The following is a 19,697-nucleotide window of genomic DNA, read 5'->3' as shown; positions in this document are numbered from 1 at the left end:
ACAGTCAATCCAGGCAGGGATCATCAAGGCTTTCCAGTCTTGCAGAATAAAGCCATTTCTGATAAAAATCAAACCTGCCAACCTGCACACTTATAAGAGCTAAAACCAGAAGACACATACAGACCAGTGCTGACAACTGAAAACTAACAGTCTTGACAAAGCCTCTGACCTGTGCTCAGGTTTCCTGTGTCTGATAGCTGACCCCAAAGAAAACATTACCCTCTTTTACAGACAAATCAAAAAAATCAATCACGAGCATTTCTGCATGGTTTCTCTCTGGGTTTATCAAGGTCTTTGGGGGAAGCTTTGCCATCAGTTTCAGCACAGAGCTTAATTCTTCCCATTTTCAGGACTAGCAAGGTTTCCTGTAATATTAGCACCACAATGCTAATACTGTCTCAGGTGAATCAGAAAACCCTACTGTATGACCAGTTAAGAGAGAGGCCTTAGGCTACAAATTAAGTGCACCAGAATCACTTTCTGAGTGGAGAACTTCACTACGCTGGAGTCTATGTCCACATCATGTTCCTCTGGACTTCATGTGTGGGTACTGACCCTGTCTACCTGCCTTTTAAAGAGGTATGTTCAAATGCAAAGCAACAGTGACATTTCAAATGTCAGACCATGCAAGACTCAGAGCTACAGCAGGGATCTGCCAAGCTTGGGAAGCCCACCCTGCAAAAAGGGCCATACAAAAACCTCGAGTTACTGGCACAACTGGAAACCCCTGAGCTGAAAACACAGCCAAAGTGAAAGACTCCTAACAAACAGAATTATCATAGAATCATAGAATGGTTTGGTTTGGAAGGGACCTAAAAGATCATATGGTTCCACCCGTTCTGCCATGGGAAGGGACACCTTCCACTAGACCAGGCTGCTGCAAGCCCCATCCATAGAGCTTTGTTCACAAAGCTCTTTGTGAATCTATGCATGAAGGAGCCTGGGCTGTGCTGATGTTTTATTCACAAGACTTCATTGGAGCTTGAATACAGGGCAGGGCAAACAGATTTATAAAAGGTAACACACTATAAGGAATCATACTTCAGCTACTCACACCACTGAGCTCTCTATGGAACACAATCACTGGGGCAAAAGACCAGAAGTCACCGCAGACCTTCACTCCCTGCTCACTTCTCAGAAGCAGTCACAAACACAAACCAAAGAAACAGGACAGAAATAAGCAGTGAAAAGGTGTTCTCCCAGAGCAGGAAGCTTTCTGACCTGAAATTCTATACAAATTGTTCAGAAACTCACAGGTTGCAAAACCAAAACAGAGAAGTGCTTGGAGTTGTTAAACTGAAATCTGCTGTGGTTTCTAGTGTTACTGGTAACATGAAACCTTTTAAAAAACATGGTATATAGTTCTACAGAAGATTAATGATGCTTAGTCTTCTTTAAATACGCAATTTTGCTGGTACTTTTCACAGCTGAATATTTATCTATCAACAGGAAGATAACACTATTTCTGTAAATTGTCCCATCAAGAGTCACTTATTTGTCAAACGGTCACCACCTGCCTCAGTGACAAAAGACGAGCTGGCTGCCCTTGGAAGAGCTTTGCTGACACTGTGTGATCAACTGCCCCAAGGGCTTGGTGCCAGTTCTACAAGTAACCTGTATAAGTCCTGCTTGGGCTAGGAGAGAACATCAGCCTGGTGGGGAAGGGACCATTCAGTACCCATGAGAGACTGCTTAGTAAGGAGAGGAGCAACAGGAGAATATTTGCATTAGAATCTCTAAGATCAATGCAGAGGAGCTGTGCAGCAGGCAGAGGCTGGAGGGAGAGTCTAGGCCACAGTAAGCCACTTGCTGTCATTTTGTTGCACTGTTTCAAAAGGGAGCTGTTGGTACACCTGAAAAACAGCCCACATATCCTGATCATGGCTTCAAGTCCTGCCCACACAGAGAAATAAGTCACCACTCTGCAGTGCAGAGAGAAGACAGCCACCTTGTAGCAAAGGAACAGCTCCTGATTCACAAGAGGAGACCTTCCTTGCTTTGCTGAACAGGTATATTTGGCAGGTACCAGTTATTTCTACACAATTCCCACCTCTCTGCATCTCCCATGAACCTTGTTTCCTTTAAAAAACAGGGAACAGAAGACCAAGATCACATTTCCCATTATTTACTGCAGAGGTATGCTGCTAGCTGGGTTGGAGGCTGTCTGCCAGAAAACTTGCCCACTGGCCAACCCTGTCCTCAAGTCTCTCAAACCCTGGATTTGAGATACGCAGCAGAACCACAAAGAGGAGAAGCTGAGCCTTTTGGACAGTGTATCTATCATCAACTCTGTGGCATGGAGCTCTACAGGCAGAGATAAAACATGACAGCAAGGGGGACCAGAAAAGTCCTGTCCTTGTTAAGATGACTGGACCTAATTTTCTCAGCTCTGTCTTTACCAAGCTCACCTGAGGTCCCCTCTTATAAATGTACTAACAAGCTGGGAATCACAAGTACTGTTACAGAACCACTGCATGGAAAACAGGTCTTCATAATCCCAGGTCTGGTCTTTGAAATACAGAAGTCTCACCTCTGGTAAACAGCACTTTCCCAGTACTTGGAAGGCCAACAGGAGAGAAAGGCAGCCAGGAAGGCTGGATTCTGTAAAACAGATAAAGCAGACTGGAGTCTAGAGAAGAACTCAATTGTATTTACAAAAAAACATGAGCAAGTTCTGCAGTCCTTTCTGCAAGGGCTGGACAGACTATGCCACACCGTGAAAAGGTGTGCCTGGAAAAAAGCCCCTAACCTCTAGTAGCTGAGAACACAGACAAAGATAAGAAATACTTCATCCTCAGTATGAAAAACTATGGCATGGAAAAACAAATCCAGCCAGCAAGCTCCACAACCCACAGAAATTACTCAAGAGATTCTGGGCTCATGAAACCCCCACTCCTTTTCAAGCAACAGAAAACTCAAGTTGTGCAGCAAATTCTTTTATTGGAAGGTGTGTCTGTCTACAGTAGCCCTCCAGAGAAACAGTCCATTTTCTGCCCATCTGGCCCATCATGCTGTAAAGGAGCCGAACTCTCGGTGTCACCTTGTCAGGAAGAATAACTATCTCTAACCCAAGAGGAAGCACTGCGGAGCTTTCATTTTCCTCAGAATCAGGAACTGATCACTGCAGGGAGGCAGCAAGGTATCTCACAAAGCACCAACTATCAAACTCGTTGCTTCCCATCCAGGTCATAAAGGTGTTAAATGAGACAAGCCCCAGCACAAACTGGCTCTGATGCACTATCTATAATCCTCACAGGGCTAAGTAACCATGAGGGCTTCCTGGAGAGAGTTCTGCAGTAAGACACAATAGAAATAAAGGAGTGTATTACTTTGCTGTTTCACATTTCAGAGGCAAACCCCCCAGAGGAGAGAGCAGCTCAGTTAAGCAAGAACAACCTGTGGCTTCAGCAAATCCAGACCACAACTGCTATAGAGCAGAAGGAAAGAGAAGCTCCTGGTGATCCCCGGGAGCTGCCTGCACAAAACAGTTCAAATGCAGGTCTTTATTCTCAAGAGTTGTACTTAGGCTCTGACTCCTCCACAACCAAGACTCACAGAAGAAGCACACTACCCACAGCCTCCAAAGTGACAGCCTTTTACTTTGCCCTGCTCAGCTTCTGAGAGCTGAAGGTCTGGGGATAATACCCAGACACAACATCCTGTTCCCTCAGTGCCAAAGCAGGGAGCCTGATCACGTGCAAGCAATTTAAATCCAAACACAAAAGAAATCCTTGCCATAATGCTGTTGGCAAAACCTGTTCAGAAGGCTCCTGGCAACATTTAGCTGAACTGTAAGGTAAACCAGATGTTAGGGTAGATCCTGATACATAACAGGGCCAGTATTATCAGTCCTACTTTACAGGCTAAGTAACCAAGGCAGAGAACAAGTCTGCTCAAGTAACTACAGGTCCCAGAGCTCAGGTTTCTGCCTCAGCCACCCAAACCTGTGCTGCTAAGACCCTCAAAGAAGATGCAGGTCTTGATGACAAAGGTGCAGGTTGTAAAAAATTAAGCAAGGAGGGAAACTGTAGTAGCATCTGCCATGTCTAGAACAACCTCAAGACTCATTCACTGATGCAGAAAGCAGACCCAACCCTGCCCACTGCTTCAGGGAAGGCCAGGAGGGCAGGAGGCACCCACGCTGCAGGAACTGTTCTCAGGCCACTGCACCAGGTCTCAGGACTCACAGCTCAAGGCTAAGAGGCTTCCACACCAGTGGCAAATAAACCAAAACACCTCTGCATTTTAAGGTTGTGAAATTCTCTTAGTCCTGATATTTGTGCCACAGACATTTTTACAAATCATGACTGTGATGACTCCCATGTAATCAAGGTGAGATACAGCAAGAGTGGCACAGGTGAAACACCCATGCTGTCAGCTCCAGAACCGAAAAGCAAGCTTCCATGTTGTTAGAGGTAGCTTTTGGAGAGCCCTGCACAACCAGGGCAAGGACAAGTGGGAGCAGAATCAATTGTTGTCAGAGAACAGATGCATTCTGAGGCACAACCACAAGAATTTTTCCAGTGAAGTCAGACATTTCACAAATCCTGTACTTGGTCCCAAGCTCAGCAGCTTACTCCACCTCTGATCAGTTAGCAGTAGTTTTACAGCAAAGGAGCACATAAGAAATTAGAGGTCACAGATGCAAGAGATGAAAATCAGAACAAAGCGGTGAGTCTTTTTTTTTCAGGTACAGATACAGTTCTGTCCACACAAATGCCATCAGCTGTTGACTAAGCAGCTTTGTTTTCTCTGCAGGGAAAGATCACCCAGGAATGGGGAGGTGGGTGTTACCTTTTGCCAATGAGCTTCACTACCAGACCTGGGCTTCGGTAATACCGCTTTCCACACTCTTCTGCAGACTTCAGTGCTACACCTCTCATCCAGGTTATGCACAAAAGGTTATCTTTATTAAGAGAGAGACTAGAGATAAAATGCAATGGTAGTCATCAGCAGGCAGTAAGTGCCAATCCTGCACAACCCCTTCTGAGCAGATTTCTCAAGTCCTGTTCCTCTCCAAGGCACTGATCAGAGATCTACTGGCAGGCACCTTTACAGCCAGACAGGCCAACACCAACACACACACTGAAGGGGACAAAGCTGCCCCGGCAAGAGCTGAATAGATCTTCCTCTATCAGATTTCTCCAATTTCCCACAGCCATCAAGACTGATGCAGCCAGTTCAAACCACTAATAAGATTACAGTCAGCTCAGATAAGCTTGCAGTTCATTATCACTGCAAATACTGAAGCTTCCAAGGAAGTTTCTTCCAAGTTCCTCAATTTTAACAACACTAGGGCAACACAGCTTTCATAGCAATCCTTCTTACAGGAAACCTGCTCATAGGAACCATGTGCACTGAAAATTAGTTCCTAACAGGAATCTAATAGGAAAAGGACATGGGTACAAATTGTTAGTAAGCCAATTGCATGCACTGTGGGTTCGTACTCTGAAGACAGGAGCTTTAGTTTTTCTGGAGAGTTAAGGAATTCTGACTATGCATGAGACATCTGAACTATGCTGAGCTGGGCAGAAAGTGAAAACATTTCACAGATGCTTTAATTTACATAGTTATTTGTACATATTTGACAAGGTGTATGTCATTAATTCTATTTCCCTGATAGGAAAACGATACTGCAGGAAAATGAACTCAGAGTCCACGTTGAGCAGCAGAGCAAGAAACAGACCCTGAACCTCCCACTTTCTGAGGCTGCAAACCACCCACTGAGTCACAGTGCCTTCCTAAAGTTGTGGGGCCAAGAACAGCATGGGTTTGAGGCATTTTTAAAGGAGGTCTGCATGCCAGGATGGCAAATGCTGTGAACAGTTCCCAAATGAAGCACCCCATATGCTGCCTGCACTGCAACAGGATCAGATGCATCACTTTTACTCACAGGCAGAACAATAACACTGTAATAACACTCAGATTTTGTGAATCTGCTCCTAAATGACAGCTCTTGGTGTTTTGATTGCTAAGTGAGAGCCTGATCCTGTGGTTAGTGCAGAAAAAAGATTAAACCACACTTCACACTATTCCAGACATGAAGAAACATCTTTTGAGCATCTCCCTACTCCCCTGCCTGCATCACAGCCTACTCCAAACTCAACAAGAGCACTCAAGGTTTTTGTCCCAGCTTCCAACCCACAAATAGGTAGGAAGAGATGAAGAACCTACCAAAAACTCTTCCAAACAAATCACTATATTTCCACACAAAAAGTGCCTGTGGGAGGCAAAGTCCCAGTGCAAGCTCTTCAAACCTCTCCCTATCTGTTCCTTGCAGCAATATCACTACAATTCTTGTCCAAAGTGTTCCAACAGCTACCCAAGAAAGGAATTCTCAACTGAGCTTCTTCCAACAGGGTGCAAACTCTGCAACGTACTCTGCAACGTACTCTGCAACGTACTCTGCAACGTACTCTGCAAAGTTTGCTCCTCTTATGTGAGGCCTGAAGTACTACAATCCAAAAGAGTCATCCTCTTAGCCAGACCCTAGGATGATGCTTGCAAAACATCACTTTATGGTTATTTTTCCTGTATTTTTTTTTCACAATTAAACCGACCTTCAGCTTCACCTCCTCTTTCACTTTTGCATGTTTCAAACCAGCCCATTACTTCCCTTCCATTCAAGGACTGATTGTTTTTACCAGCCCTCCACAAATGAATACCCAGTCTCTTGAAGATGTAACAGTAAATTCTCTCTTGCCCCTTCCATTTTAGCAGCACTTTACTGGTGTTTAGAAACAAAAAAACATTACTGTATTTTGGCTGCAAGCGCAATGACTCCTGCAGAACTGCAAATACACCTTTTAACAACTCAAAGCCACCTTCCGTCCTCATAGACCCCACAGCACTGCAAATCAAACAGCTTCACAACAAACCAATTACAGAATCATAGAATGGCTAAGGTTGGGACCTTAAAGATCATCTAGTTCCAACCCAATTTCTGGTTCCAGTGACACAGGTAAATGCAAAACAACCCAAGAATACCAGACCACTTCAGCCCACTTCAACTGCTGTACCAATGCTTCCAGACCACACAAAAAACCCCGCCAAACAAAAAGAAATAAATCAGGATTTATAATCCATACAAGTTTGCTCCAAGATAAATGGCTTGTAAGTACATCCATAACTTCACAGTTACTTCTGCCCAGGAAGCACATGAGCACAGAGAATATTAGTACAAATTGCTAAACTAAAACCATGCCCAGGATACATTTTGGTGAGGCTTAACATTATAACACAATCTTATACTTTAGCCTCATTTTTTCCCTCCTGGAAAAAAACAACTCTTTAACCAAACCAGATAGGTTCTGCAAACCAATGATGCTTTCCAGGAACACACTGCCATGATTTTTGTAACAAAGTAATTAATTTAATTTCAGTAGTTAGAAAAATGTTATGCTGCACCTCCCTACCCTTCACCTGCTCACAGTGCTTTTAGCCTGATTATCTGATACCTAACAGACTCACAGTTGTATTTCTTCTGTTCCAATGACAAACTAGTGATAAGGAGCTGTGAAATTATTGACCTGTTAGTAGAATGAATCATGAAAAATAAAGCATGACACATGAAAATAAAACCTACTTACAAGGCATGCTTAGGTGAAGAGCAAGGCCTGATACTGAGACAACACACTCATTGCCAAGTGCAGAATAAATGAGTCAAGAGGAGGAGGGATAACCAGTGAAGTCCAGCCTTTGGAACAAACCCTCTCCCTCCCCTGAAGTTAACATTCAGTAATTCAGTATGTTTCTCCTGCTCATATTGTCTCTATTCCTACAGCAAGAAATTACCCAATTACAAATGGAAATGCCAAAACAGCAAAATCTCTTTTATGCAGACTATCACCATAAATGAAAAAAAAATTGCTGACTATAATTTTCAAGGCAGTAGCACTGCAAGTTAGCCAGCCTGCCCTTAAATACTTCCAAATTTTTAAGTAAGTACAACGAAGGCCTTAAGCAACCTGCACTTTTGCATCCTGAACAGGCAGGTAATTCTATACTGGATAAGCAAAGAGGCTCTGTACTGCATGTCTCAGGCAAACTGGAAGCACCACCAGCCATGACAAAACCAAGGTCTGATTTTTCCCAGTTACATCCCAGATGCAATACTCTACAGGACAAGAGGGATGTGGTACAGGAATCAGGTGTTAGCAAAAGCATCAGTGCCACACACAGGAGTAGAAGTGTTTTGTCATTACAGCACTTCTCAGTCAGGCAACAGGGCACACTGCGTAAGGCACATGACAAATACTGACTCTTATGCCACCTCTGCTTTTAGAAAGAGGTTGCTCAAGTAAATTAGCCTTTGAAATTAGGCTTTAACAAAATTTTAATTAAAAGCTTTATTAAAATGTTGCTGTAAATTCTTTTGAATAAAAATTCTTTAGGAAAATATTCATATTTATGAAAACTAAAATACCTCTAAACGCTGCATCTTCTTTCCAGCATTTGTATTAACTATTTACTTTTCAAGCTTCAGTGAGCTGGCTGATTTTCACTTTCAAACTCTCAGGCACACATAAAAAATGGGGGAAAAAAAGCCCACAGTTCATGAAAAAAATGCACTTACTAAATAAAACATTCTCAGAAATCAGAAAAAACAAGTCACCAAAGCATCATATAATGACAACTTCAAAAACCTAATGTATATATAAGTTTGTAGTTCTACTGCCATTTTTTTTTTAAAGGAAAGGTATCTGCTCAAGTCATGCAGAAATACATTTTCTTATCAGTGAAGACTGCTGAAACCTTTATAAAATGTGTGACACCTCGTCTGCTCAAGCCTTGAAGAAAAGTAGACCAGACCAACAAAGAAAGAATCTACTTATATCCAATGTACAAATAAAAATACATCTAACAGCATGCATATTTAAATTTGTGGAAACATGATTTTAAAAAACAACAAAAAAACCACTACCACAAACTCCCAGCAATCTCTAACAGTATTTGTGATTTGACGGAATATGATTTTTAAGACTGAATTTTTAAACTGTAAAAATAAAAGAACCAGCCCATTACAAACAGGGCACGAAGGAGAGGTCTTGTGAACCACACACTAAAAATAAACTCTGCTAACTAGGAAAAACCTGCAAGGCCACAGGCCTGAAAGAAGCAGCATTGTCCATGATGAACCCACAAAGATTTCAGGGACTCCTGATAAAACCCAGGCCCATTTACAATACTACATTTGAAGTGCAAAATGCAGGCAGGTATTTCAAAACTCTTCAGACAGAAATAATCCTAAAACCACCACTTTCCATCGTCTCTTTAAATTTCACAATCCGAATATGGCCTCAGTCTCCTTTCTCCCTGCTCTTCCAGGTGACTTTACACGCCAGCCCCTGGCCCAAAGCACTTTTAAAAACCCCAATGCCAACTGAGTGCAAAAGACAGGTCCAAAATTAAAATCCTTGTCAGCTTGTACCTAGGAAATCTACTCATCAGGAGCTCACTCTCTAAACTTGGGCTCTCTGAATCCAGCTATTTATGCATCACGAATGGGCTCATTCCAGTGGAGGCCCCACCTGCATCTGCAAGACAATGCTTAACACAAATAAAACTTCCACTATAAACCCTGATTTAGTTCTGGAAGGGGTGAGATGCCTTCCCCCTCTACAGAGGATGCAGACACTGCAGCGTGCTTATACTTAATACCTGCTTCTAGAAACAAACAAAATTACTGTAATCCTAAACATTTCTGTTTATTATGTTATCACCCCAAACGCCAATAACCTCAATATACAAACATTTGGTAAGTTGATAAAAACAAAAGTGTCTCACCCTTTGCATGGTTCTTAAGACAGAAAAAAAACAAAACAACTTTCCTAACAAACCCCACAAATCCCAGCTCATTCAAACCCCACAAATCCCAGCTCACTCAAACCCCTTTCTCCAGCTTTGACTTGGGGGATCTGGGGATTTTCGTCATCATTTTAATGTAGGAAAAAAAAAACCAACAACCAAACAACAAACCTCCTAGTTTACAAACACCACTACTAAATAAATCCCCCCCCTCCTCCAGCGAAGATGCACAGCACAAGAGTCCCAAGACGCGAACCAGGATTTCCCCAGTTTGCGGCACATCTGCTCCCTAAGAGATGAAAAACTCTTTTCTAACCTCCCACAAAAAAAAATAAAACCCAACATAAACAGCAACAACAACACCACCACCACCACCAAACAAAAAACCTCCCATTTTTTCAAACCTACCCAACAAGCTCGCCCATCAGCCAAGCGCACAAACTCCATCCTCTCTCCCCCGCATTTCAGCTTTCGGCCTCAGCAACCCCTTTGTAGGCTCCGGCATAATAACAAACCGGCCGAGCCTTCTAGATACCAAGCCCCCCCTTTCCCCTTTGCTGAGACACACACACACGGCGCGACAAAAATATCTTTGTGTCACACTCCAGACGATGAAGAAAAACAACCTCCCTTTGCGGTGGAGAAACCCCCCCCCCCCCCCCCCCCCCCCCGCAGCCAACCACCACCACCCCGCTTTCCCTCACCCCCTGCCGGGGAGCGGGGCTGGGGTGGCTGCAGCCCCGCCGCACAGAGGGGCACCCGCCCTGCAGGCCTCCCCCGGCCCCGGGGGCAGAAGCCCGGACAACGGGCCCCGAGTGCAGGCGGCCCCCGCCAGGCCCTCATCGGGGGATAGGCCCGGGGATGGCCCGGGCAGGCCGCAAGGCTGCCTCTGGAGCTTCCATCCCCACGGAGGAGGAGGGAGGGGGGGAGTGTGGGGGTGCGGGTGGTCGCACAATAAACACAGGCCCCTACAACAGCTCGAGATTGGGGGGACGGGAGGGGGGTGTCACCCCCATAGCCATCCAGACCCCACAGCACCAGGGCCCCGGCCTGAGGGACCCACCCGGGCTGCGGCGTTCCCGAAGGCCGCGGGGTGCCGCAGCCGCTGGCTCCGGCTCCATTTTAGGGCTGCCTCGTCCCACCTTCCCTCTCCCTCCCCTTCCTCCTCCCCCCCCCCGTCCCCACTCACCGCCCCGAATATCCGCGGCCTCCGCCGCCACCGGCCCCCGATACCCACCTGTGGTGGTGGTGGGGAGCCGGGAGTGCGTGGGGAGCCGGATGCGGAGGAGCAATGGACGCGGAGCGCGGCGGATGGCGACGGATTGCGCGGCGGCGGGATGCGGGGCTCTACTGACTCTCGCTGCCGCTCCCTCCTCCTTCTTCTCCCCCTCCTCCTTCCCCGGCCCGGCCTGTCAATCCCGCGCGCGAGGGCGCCACCGCCCTCCTTACAGCGCTCCCTGCAGGGCCCCGCCGGCACCGCAGGGGCGGCCCAAGATGGAGGGAGGAGAAGGGAGGGAGGGAGGAGAAGGGGGGGAGGGAGGAGACGGGAGGGAGGGAGGAGACGGGGGGGAGGGAGGAGACGGGAGGGAGGGAGGAGACGGGGGGAGGAACGAGACGGGGGGAGGGAGGTGGCGGCCATGGTGGGTGCCTGTGGCTCAAGCCCCTTTCCCCACCACACTAGACCCAGATGAGGTGCTCGGGAGGCCCTGAGGGAGATTTTTCCTCAGAGCCATCAGGGAGGAGAGAGCCTCGGCTCCCTGGGGTGCTCGTCCCCTCACGAAGGCAGCGAGAAGGGAGGGGGTCAGCGAGACCACCAAATGCACCCAGACCATCCTGTCAGCCCCAGAGGAGCCACGCTGCATAGGGCTGAAGCAGACCCTCGCTGTAGGGTTCATCACCCTGCCACCACCCCAGCTCGAAACACCCTTGTAGGGGAGGCTACCTCTGTAAGGTACAAGGGGCTTTTCCCTCAAGTTTTTGTGTCCTTGCTGTGGAGACCCCGGTTAGGGCCATGGAGCAATGACAGGGCTATGGGGATTTCTGTCCAGCAGGAGCAAGACTGGAAAATATAAGTGAACTCAGCCTGGTGCTCCTCCCTGGCTTCGTGGGTAACAGGTTCAAAGGCAACCTGGAAGAATAGCCCCTTGGAAGGACTTAAAATAGCTCTTAATTTGTTTTCTCACTAATGATGATGGAAATCAATGCAGCAGAGCAAGGCAGTCACTCCTGTCACACAAAAAACCCCACCTCTACCAAGCCATAAAATGCGTAAACCCATGAGGCAAACACCATCCCTGACTGGGCTGAGAAGAGCTTTAGGTTTACACAAGGCATGCAACATTCCTGGCAAAACATTGGTGCTAAAGATATTGTTGTAGAAGTTGCTATAAAATGTAGTTCCTCTGCCCAGAGATAGCTTGGGAAATGGATGTGGTTTCCTCACACACTGGTACAGACCATTTTCCCTTTAGTTCTCCTTCCCTGTCCTGTCACAAACTCGAATGGGTGTAAATCAGTGTGACATCTTGCTGTGGAAGGCCAGACTGCATGTATGCGTTTATTTCTAAGAGACTGTGCAGCAGCTTGCAAAAATGGCACACAGATGACATAGGTTACAGGAACAGCGTGAGGCCTGGCACCTGGGCCACTGCTTGTTAGAGGTTTATCTGATCTCAATCAATCATCAAGAGAATTGCAGAGGGAGGAAATGCAGGGACAGCTTCCTGGACCATATGTGATGTTCCTACTGTTGATCTGCACTGCTCTCAAAGTTGCCCGGCACTGAGCTATCAAGAGATACAGAGCCTTTGTTTGTGGTGTTGTGTAGTTTTTGTCTGTCTTTGTTGTCTTAGAGCTTCCTTGGGCTTTGATGTCCTCTTTGTCCTCATGGAGTAAGTTGCTCATATTGAGCATCATCCCCATGGTCTAGAACACATTTAGTCATCATCCTAGTGCCAGCTGGATGCTTCTTTTCTTGCATCTTGCAGGTTTCTTTATGGGCATCTTTTGCTGTATTCTGCATGACTGACTCAGCATTTCTGGTCATGAATTTTTCCAGTCTGTAACTTGTTCTCTACATCCTTAGGTCTTGATGCCAGTCTTCTTGCACATCTGTCATGCCTTGTAAAAGGCAATGTCCTATGACACTCTTGATGCCACCATGGAGCCCCCTTGCCTCACCATTGAGTCCCTGTAGGTCTTCTTGGCCAATCTCTTGCAGCCTGGAATAATTCTTCCTGCTGAGAGTTTTCTCTTAATGTAGAATCTCTCCTGTGTAGTGCATGAAACTGTCCCTCAGAGTTAAGGGTTGTATGTGCTTGGGATTAAAGTTTTGGGGCTGTGTTTGTTAATGGCATGAGGTTATAGTACACTAGGTGGGGTTCCTAAACAGAATGGAGAGATCAGGAATTGTCCAGCTGTTGCCCAGAATTTGTGTAATATTGTATTTCAGATGCAAAGGACAAATATGTTCTTGTAAGAAGAAAAGAGGGAGCAGAGTACCATCAGAAGGTAAGTCAGTGAGTAGTGTTGGAGGGATTGTGCTTGTGGTAGCTGCCTAATTGCACTGTGTGTTTAACTTGTTTTGAAGGTGGAAGCAGCAAGCAAAGTGGGATATCTGTACCGAAGGTGACTGGTGTGAGATGGGTGAATGACTAGTGGGCCCAAAGAGCAGTTGTCAGGTGTGTGTTGTTGAAGTTATGTCCTGGTTTGGGCCAGGATAAAGCTGATTTTCTGTCTTGTAATATTACTTTCAGCTAAGTCTCTTGTTAATTTTAGCAAGTACCGCTACTTACAGCAAGTGTCTGCTTCTAGGACTGATAATGCTCGATGTTTATAGTTACAGCTACAGAACATTATGCAGAACGAAGGCCACTGCTCAGTTCTGAGGAACATCTTGGGCTCCGGAAAAAGAAAAGGAGTAAAGAGGTCACACTTGCAACCCTCCTTTACGGAGGAGCGGACAAGATAAATGGCCAAAATTGACCAGAGTATTTCATCCCATACGCGTCATACTCGGTATAAATTTGAGGGATCACAAGGGTCAGACCCATTCCCCTTCTTCTGCCTTCTTTGTGTAGCCTTTTGGCTTCGCCCTTCTTCAACGGTTCCTGTTTGCTTTAGCATTCTCAGAGGATTCTGCCTATTTGCCTGTGGTCCTGATCCGTGCCAGCCTGAATCTCTGTGTTCCTGCCTCCAGCTCCCAACTGCTGCTGACCCCAGGAGTCCAGCCTGGACTTTCCCAGGGCTGCCCTGCAGCCTCAGTGGGGATGTGAGTGTTGTTGGGGGAAAGTGAGGAGGAACATGGTATCATTTTTCCTGCATATTTGTATATATATTTTTTTTTCCTTTTGATCATTACTGTTTCATTAAAGCTGTGTAGTTAGATTCCAACCCATAAGTCTCTTTCCCTTATTCTCTCTCCTTTCTTTATCAGGAAGGGGAGGGGCATTAATAGAGAGCATCTGTCATTCAACTTAATTGGTGGCCCAGCATTAAACTGCGACAAGTTAGAAGCATCAGTTGATGTTAATAGGTTCTATTGTAGCCACCACATGATGATAAGAAAATTGCAGAGGCTGGATAGGCAAATGGCCAAGGGAAAGGAGTATGAGATCAGAATTTTGGCATCTTGGTACGTCTCTTTTGTTTTTTGCAAATATTGCAAGCAGGATCATTGGGACAAAACCGCTCACTGGGACAAAGCTGCCCACTATAGCAAGTAGTCCAAGGTGAGGTGGTTGTCTGGGTCAGTGTCATAGAGTGGAGAATAATGTGATCACTCAGTGAAGTGTTTAGGTTTTGGGTTTGCAAGCATTTTGTAGGCCACCTTTGGGACTGGGTGAGCTGGGGTTAGTAAGTAGTGAAGAGGACCATGGAACTGGTGATTTCATACAAATATAACAGTAATTTTGTCTCTTGGTGTATCTTGGGTGCCACAAGCAATGACAGCTGCAGTGTCTGGCATTGAATGGATACAGAGCAGGTGAGGAGAAGCCCATGGTGGTAATCACAGAATTACCTTGATGTAATCATAGAATAGAATTACCTTAATATATAACCATAGAATTACCTTGATGTAATCATAGAATTACCTCAACGGGGGATGTCTTTGGGCATGGTGGGTACGTCAAGGGATGGTAAAGGAGGTTGTTGCAGAAGAGGTCTCTCAACCCATGCTTCCTGATGCATTCTGCTGGCACTCCATTTTGCAGAAGATGAAGAGGAGCCTGGAAATTGCAGGAATATACCATTTACCTGATATACCTTTTCTCGAGGAAGGATTCTGATCCCTGGTCTGTTTCAAGGTAAGCTGGGAGACAAGGAACAACTGCCCTACAGTGTGAATATTGATATGAGCTGGGGAGAGATGGTCCAAAATGGAAATGCCTCTCATTCAAAGATGTATTTTGGCAACTCCCCATCAGAGCAGATCCCCAAAGATGATGTCCATGAAAATCACCAGCAACAAGATTGTTTCTCCCTTCAAAAAAAGGAGAAAGTCATTCTCAGGATGGAAGCACAGCATGTCTTTCTCAAGTTGATGGTGTTTCTGGTTTTGGGGTTCCCAATTGCAGCAGTTGCAGTTGAGATGATGAAAATGCATCCCTCTGCACCTTTTGGTACAGCCAGAAGTATTAGCAAATCAACCAATCCTTTTTGGTAACTGTCCTGGTTTGGGTCAGGATAAAGGTGATTTTTCTGTTTTGTTCTTTTACTTTTAGCTAAGTCTCTTGTAAGTAGTTGCATTTGCTGAAATTAACAGCAAGTTTCTCAGACAGTGTCTGCTTCTAGGATTGATAACACTTGATGTTTATAGTTACTGCTAGAGACTGGTATGCAGAGCCAAGGACACTGCTCAGCTCTGAGGAAAACATTTTACCGTCCAGGAGGATACAGAGGTCCCACCTGAGCCCTCCTTTGGGGAGGAATAGACAAGATAGATGCCAGAATTGACCAAACAGAGTATTCCATCCCATATACGTCACACTCAGTATAAATTTGAGGCATCACGAGGGCCGAGCCAGATCTTTTCCTGTTTTCCTGCTTCCCTTCCTTCACCCGGCATCCTGGAAGGATCCTGTCCGTTCGTCTGCCTGTGGTCCTGATCCGTGCCAGCCTATATCTGTGTGTTCCTGCCTCCGGTTCCCAACTGCTGCTGACCCCAGGATTCCAGCCTGGACTTTCCCAGGGCTGCCCTGCAGCCTCGGTGGTGACGTGAGAGTTATTGGGGGAGAGGGGGGAGGAATGTGGTTTCCATTTTCCTGTATATTTGTATATATTTAGTAATTTTACCTATTTATCATTACTGTTTCATTAAAGTTGTGTAGTTTAGTTTCCAACCCATAAGTCTCTCTCCCTTATTCTCTCTCCTTTCTCTATCAAGGATAGAGAGATTAATAGAGAGCGTCTGTTATTCGGTTTAATCGCCGGGCCAGTGTTAAACCGTGACAGTAACCTTATCTACTGCAGCACTGGGGATTTGCTGGGAATTTGCAACTGCTTGACTCCTGCAGTTTTACTCCCTTCTCTCCACCATCCAAAAATTAATGCCAGAGAGGAAACAGTTATCTCACTGATTTTTATATCATAAATATAACTAAAAAACAAATTTACAGTTCTATAACCTACAAACCGCATTGTTTAGACTAACTGCCCAATAACTACTTACAGCTCATACATTACCTAGTTTAGCTAATTTTTGTTCTACATCTTTGAACAGAGATGATGTTTTGATGGAGCGCTCTGAAGTACTTTATTTCTGTCTCCCCCTAAATGCAGTGTTTCCGTGGTGGCTTGGTAGCATCTCCCTTGAGCAGCTATCCCTCCCAATTGTGTAACACACAAAAATTCCTGGTGAAATTATTCCTGTGTTGGAGATAGGCAATGGAATGATACCAGTTAACAGTTGTACAAATTAGATGAATGCAGAAATGAAGTGAAAAACTTTTCTATAGATGCATTTAAATAGGACATGCATAAACATATGCACACCTCCTGAGCATATGGTGAATTTTTTTACTTTCAGGAGTCAATTTTTCCTTCCACCTTTCTGTCTAAGCAGGAGGCAGGGCTGGTGCTGCTGCAGTGAGTGTGTGGATGTCGCTTCTGATACAGGTAGAGGCAGCCATACAGGGCTCATTCCCTCAGCAGTGGAGTAAGGAAGGATGGAAGCTTTTTCTGGCCCCAGCAAGAGTCTTGCTTTGATGCTCAGAATGCAATGAAAATTCTGCCTATTGGTCTTCATACTGTATTTTGAGCACTGGAGTTACAGGGGGAGGGGGGAAAGGGCGGTTGAGGGCTCTCAGGCTGTCTGGGGTAGAGGAAAGAGGTAAATCTGGGGCCAGGAGGGACTGGGGACATATTTTGCCCCAGGGAGTCTGTATGAGTGTATCAAAGCTGATATATAGTTCTAAGCAGATATTCTGTGTGTAAATAGGTAAGTAAATGACTGCTGGGTTGCTGGCAGACAGTAGTTATCCAGCAACTGGAAACAGCACTTGAAGCAGCCAAATGCACTATAAATTTTGACCTTTAGCAACCCGATGTCCCCCATCAGTCAGCTGAACTCTGTTGTTTTGGTTCTCCTGTAATCAGAAGTAGCCAGTCAGTCAGCCCTGTCTTCTCTTTTGGTTCTATAGTAACAGGTGGGGCTTAATGGATAAGAGGTAATAGGTAGATTATAATTGGACACAAGAGGTACATTTTTCATTTGCATGAGCTCCCAGGGGAAGTGGTAGATTTTCCTCATTGCAGAAAGTGTTAAGATTTGGAAACCATAGTATTTACCTAGAAGGGCTTGGCTCCTCCAGTTGGGGAGGACTGATTCCCAAGGTGTGCCTGATTGAGATTTGAGTGAGATGTCCTGTAGGACAAAGTGAGTGCTGACCTCCTTGTAGTGTGGTTCTCAGAGCCCGCGAGGGACTTTTGTTCTTTAACTCTTTTCTTAAAACAAGTCTTGTTCTTAACACAAGACACTGCCAAGGCCATTTAGACGCCAGCTGGGCACCAAAGGATGTGAACATCCGCACAAGAAGAACATAAAGATGTCACCACCAACGGATAAGAAGAAAGTTATGGCTGGGATCTGATATTGCCTTGGAATTATATAATGAAGTCAGCAAGAATTGAGAATGTAATAATGTTGTAACCTCCCCTTTTACTGTATAAATACCCTAACCCCTTTTCCCTTAACCCTTGGAACTCTTTGTCCGGCGCAAGCTGGGAGTTCCCCGGATCTGAAAATAAATACCTTTGCTGTTTAAAGACTCAAAACTCTGTCTCTAAACAGTTTTGCTTGGCCTTTTTCGGCTTCATCAGCTCTCCAACCAGAACTCACTAAGGTTAGCATGGCACTAAAATCAATCCCATGTAATTTCCATCTTTTCTTACTGATTCTGATGGAAATCTACAAACACAAACTGCACATGTGCAACATGAAAACATGGATACACCTTTCCCCCACATGGTTTTCATATGAAAGTCATGCTGTGCCACAGGAGGAAAGTAAATCTTCCTACACCTCCACAACAGTGACCCATGGCTGGGATATCTGAATTTGATTTGACAAACAATGACATTATTGTGCTATAAAGAAAGGTTCTGGTTTCACCTTAGCAGGGAGAGTTGAGTCAGTATCTCTGCACTTATAATCAGATGTGAGAAATAGGAGAGTGTGAGAATATGCATCACTCTTGAGAGATTATTGGGTCTCATAATACACACCCTCACAACGATATTTTACAGCTCAGAAATGGAAGTGTCTCCAGGTAGACTGCCTAGGCAACCTCACTGAGTATTTCAGTGTACTTTTCTCTGCAATTTGAGTTTATAACCAGCTATTTTTGGAAACAGTGTTATCTCCTTATGCTTTCCTAGGAAAGTTTGGAGGATTAAAAAAAAAAAAATACTCACAGAGCCAAAATGAAAAGTTGCATCATCTGTGGCTATCTTCTTTCCACATATGAACCACTCTGGATCAAGGATATTCCTAAGAGAGAGGGAAAAGAGTCATTTCAAAGTTCTTGGATGTGCTGCTTTTGGGCAAGTATTCAATATAAATAAAAATTCATGCAACTGTACTTAGTGTCAAACCCTCCTCTCAGTTTTACTGGGAACTAAGCTGAGTTGTGCCAGGAGCTGTGAGAAGGAAATCTGGCCCTTCACCCACCACTTTCCTGGAGGCAAGGAAAGCCTTTTAACTGTCAAATTCAGTCATGAAATGCCAGGGTAACATTTGTTGCAAATCTCCCTAAGTCACAGCAGACACTGATTCAGTCTACAGTGTCTTAAAATAAAAATAATGAATGGCACACATACTATTGAGGAACAAAGTATTAAAATAACATCAATTAGTGTCAGGAATTAAAAAAAACCAAAACTGTACAAAAGAAAAACCCAGGGAACAGAATAGTTTCTTTCACAGGGAGCATATAAAGTGGCTGCACATATTTACAAAGCTGTTCAAATAGCATTTTATACCAGCAGGCAAGGACTATCACTACCAGCAGAAGAGCAAGACTCTCTTCAGACCTGTTTAACCTCCAGTTCCTCAACCAGAACTGAGCATAAGGTGGCCACTGCAATGCAGAATAGCCACTAGCCATTTGGCTACTATATTATGAGTTCTCAAATATCACATTTCTCCATGGGCAGAAATGGGAAAATTATGCAACTCTTAAACTGAGTCCTGCACCCTGACCTGATGGTTGAACTGCTGCTTGCAGTTCAGGACTGCAGACTGAGCAGAAAAGTCTTCAGATCCTCTGCCCCACACTTTATCACAGAGTTGTGATACCACCTCTGGTAAATCTACATCTGGTCCAAGAGCCTCAGAGATTATGGGGTGGTCACTGTCCTGTAGGTGAATTTCTTTGACAATTTATATCATT

The 19,697-nt window shown here is 45.0% G+C and overlaps 1 protein-coding gene across 13 annotated transcripts in view; it reads right to left on the bottom strand.

Annotated features, from left to right (window-relative positions):
* Positions 1-11,275, bottom strand: part of PRRC2B (proline rich coiled-coil 2B) — a 48,214-nt gene extending 36,939 nt beyond the window's left edge. For 5 of the 13 annotated variants that reach the window (XM_030461457.1, XM_030461458.1, XM_030461450.1 and 2 more), the window contains exon 1: positions 11,045-11,220. The gene's annotated coding sequence lies outside the window, so the exon portion shown is untranslated. Of the gene's footprint in view, positions 1-2,530; positions 2,602-10,996 lie in introns of all 13 variants that reach the window. The other 8 variants (XM_030461447.1, XM_030461448.1, XM_030461452.1 and 5 more) reach the window with 6 other exon arrangements.
* Positions 11,276-19,697: the final 8,422 nt, after the last annotated feature.

This window comes from Calypte anna, chromosome 17 (assembly GCF_003957555.1).
Source record: "Calypte anna isolate BGI_N300 chromosome 17, bCalAnn1_v1.p, whole genome shotgun sequence".
NCBI classification, from domain to species: domain Eukaryota; kingdom Metazoa; phylum Chordata; class Aves; order Apodiformes; family Trochilidae; genus Calypte; species Calypte anna.
This window is presented reverse-complemented; position numbering and strand designations above follow the sequence as displayed.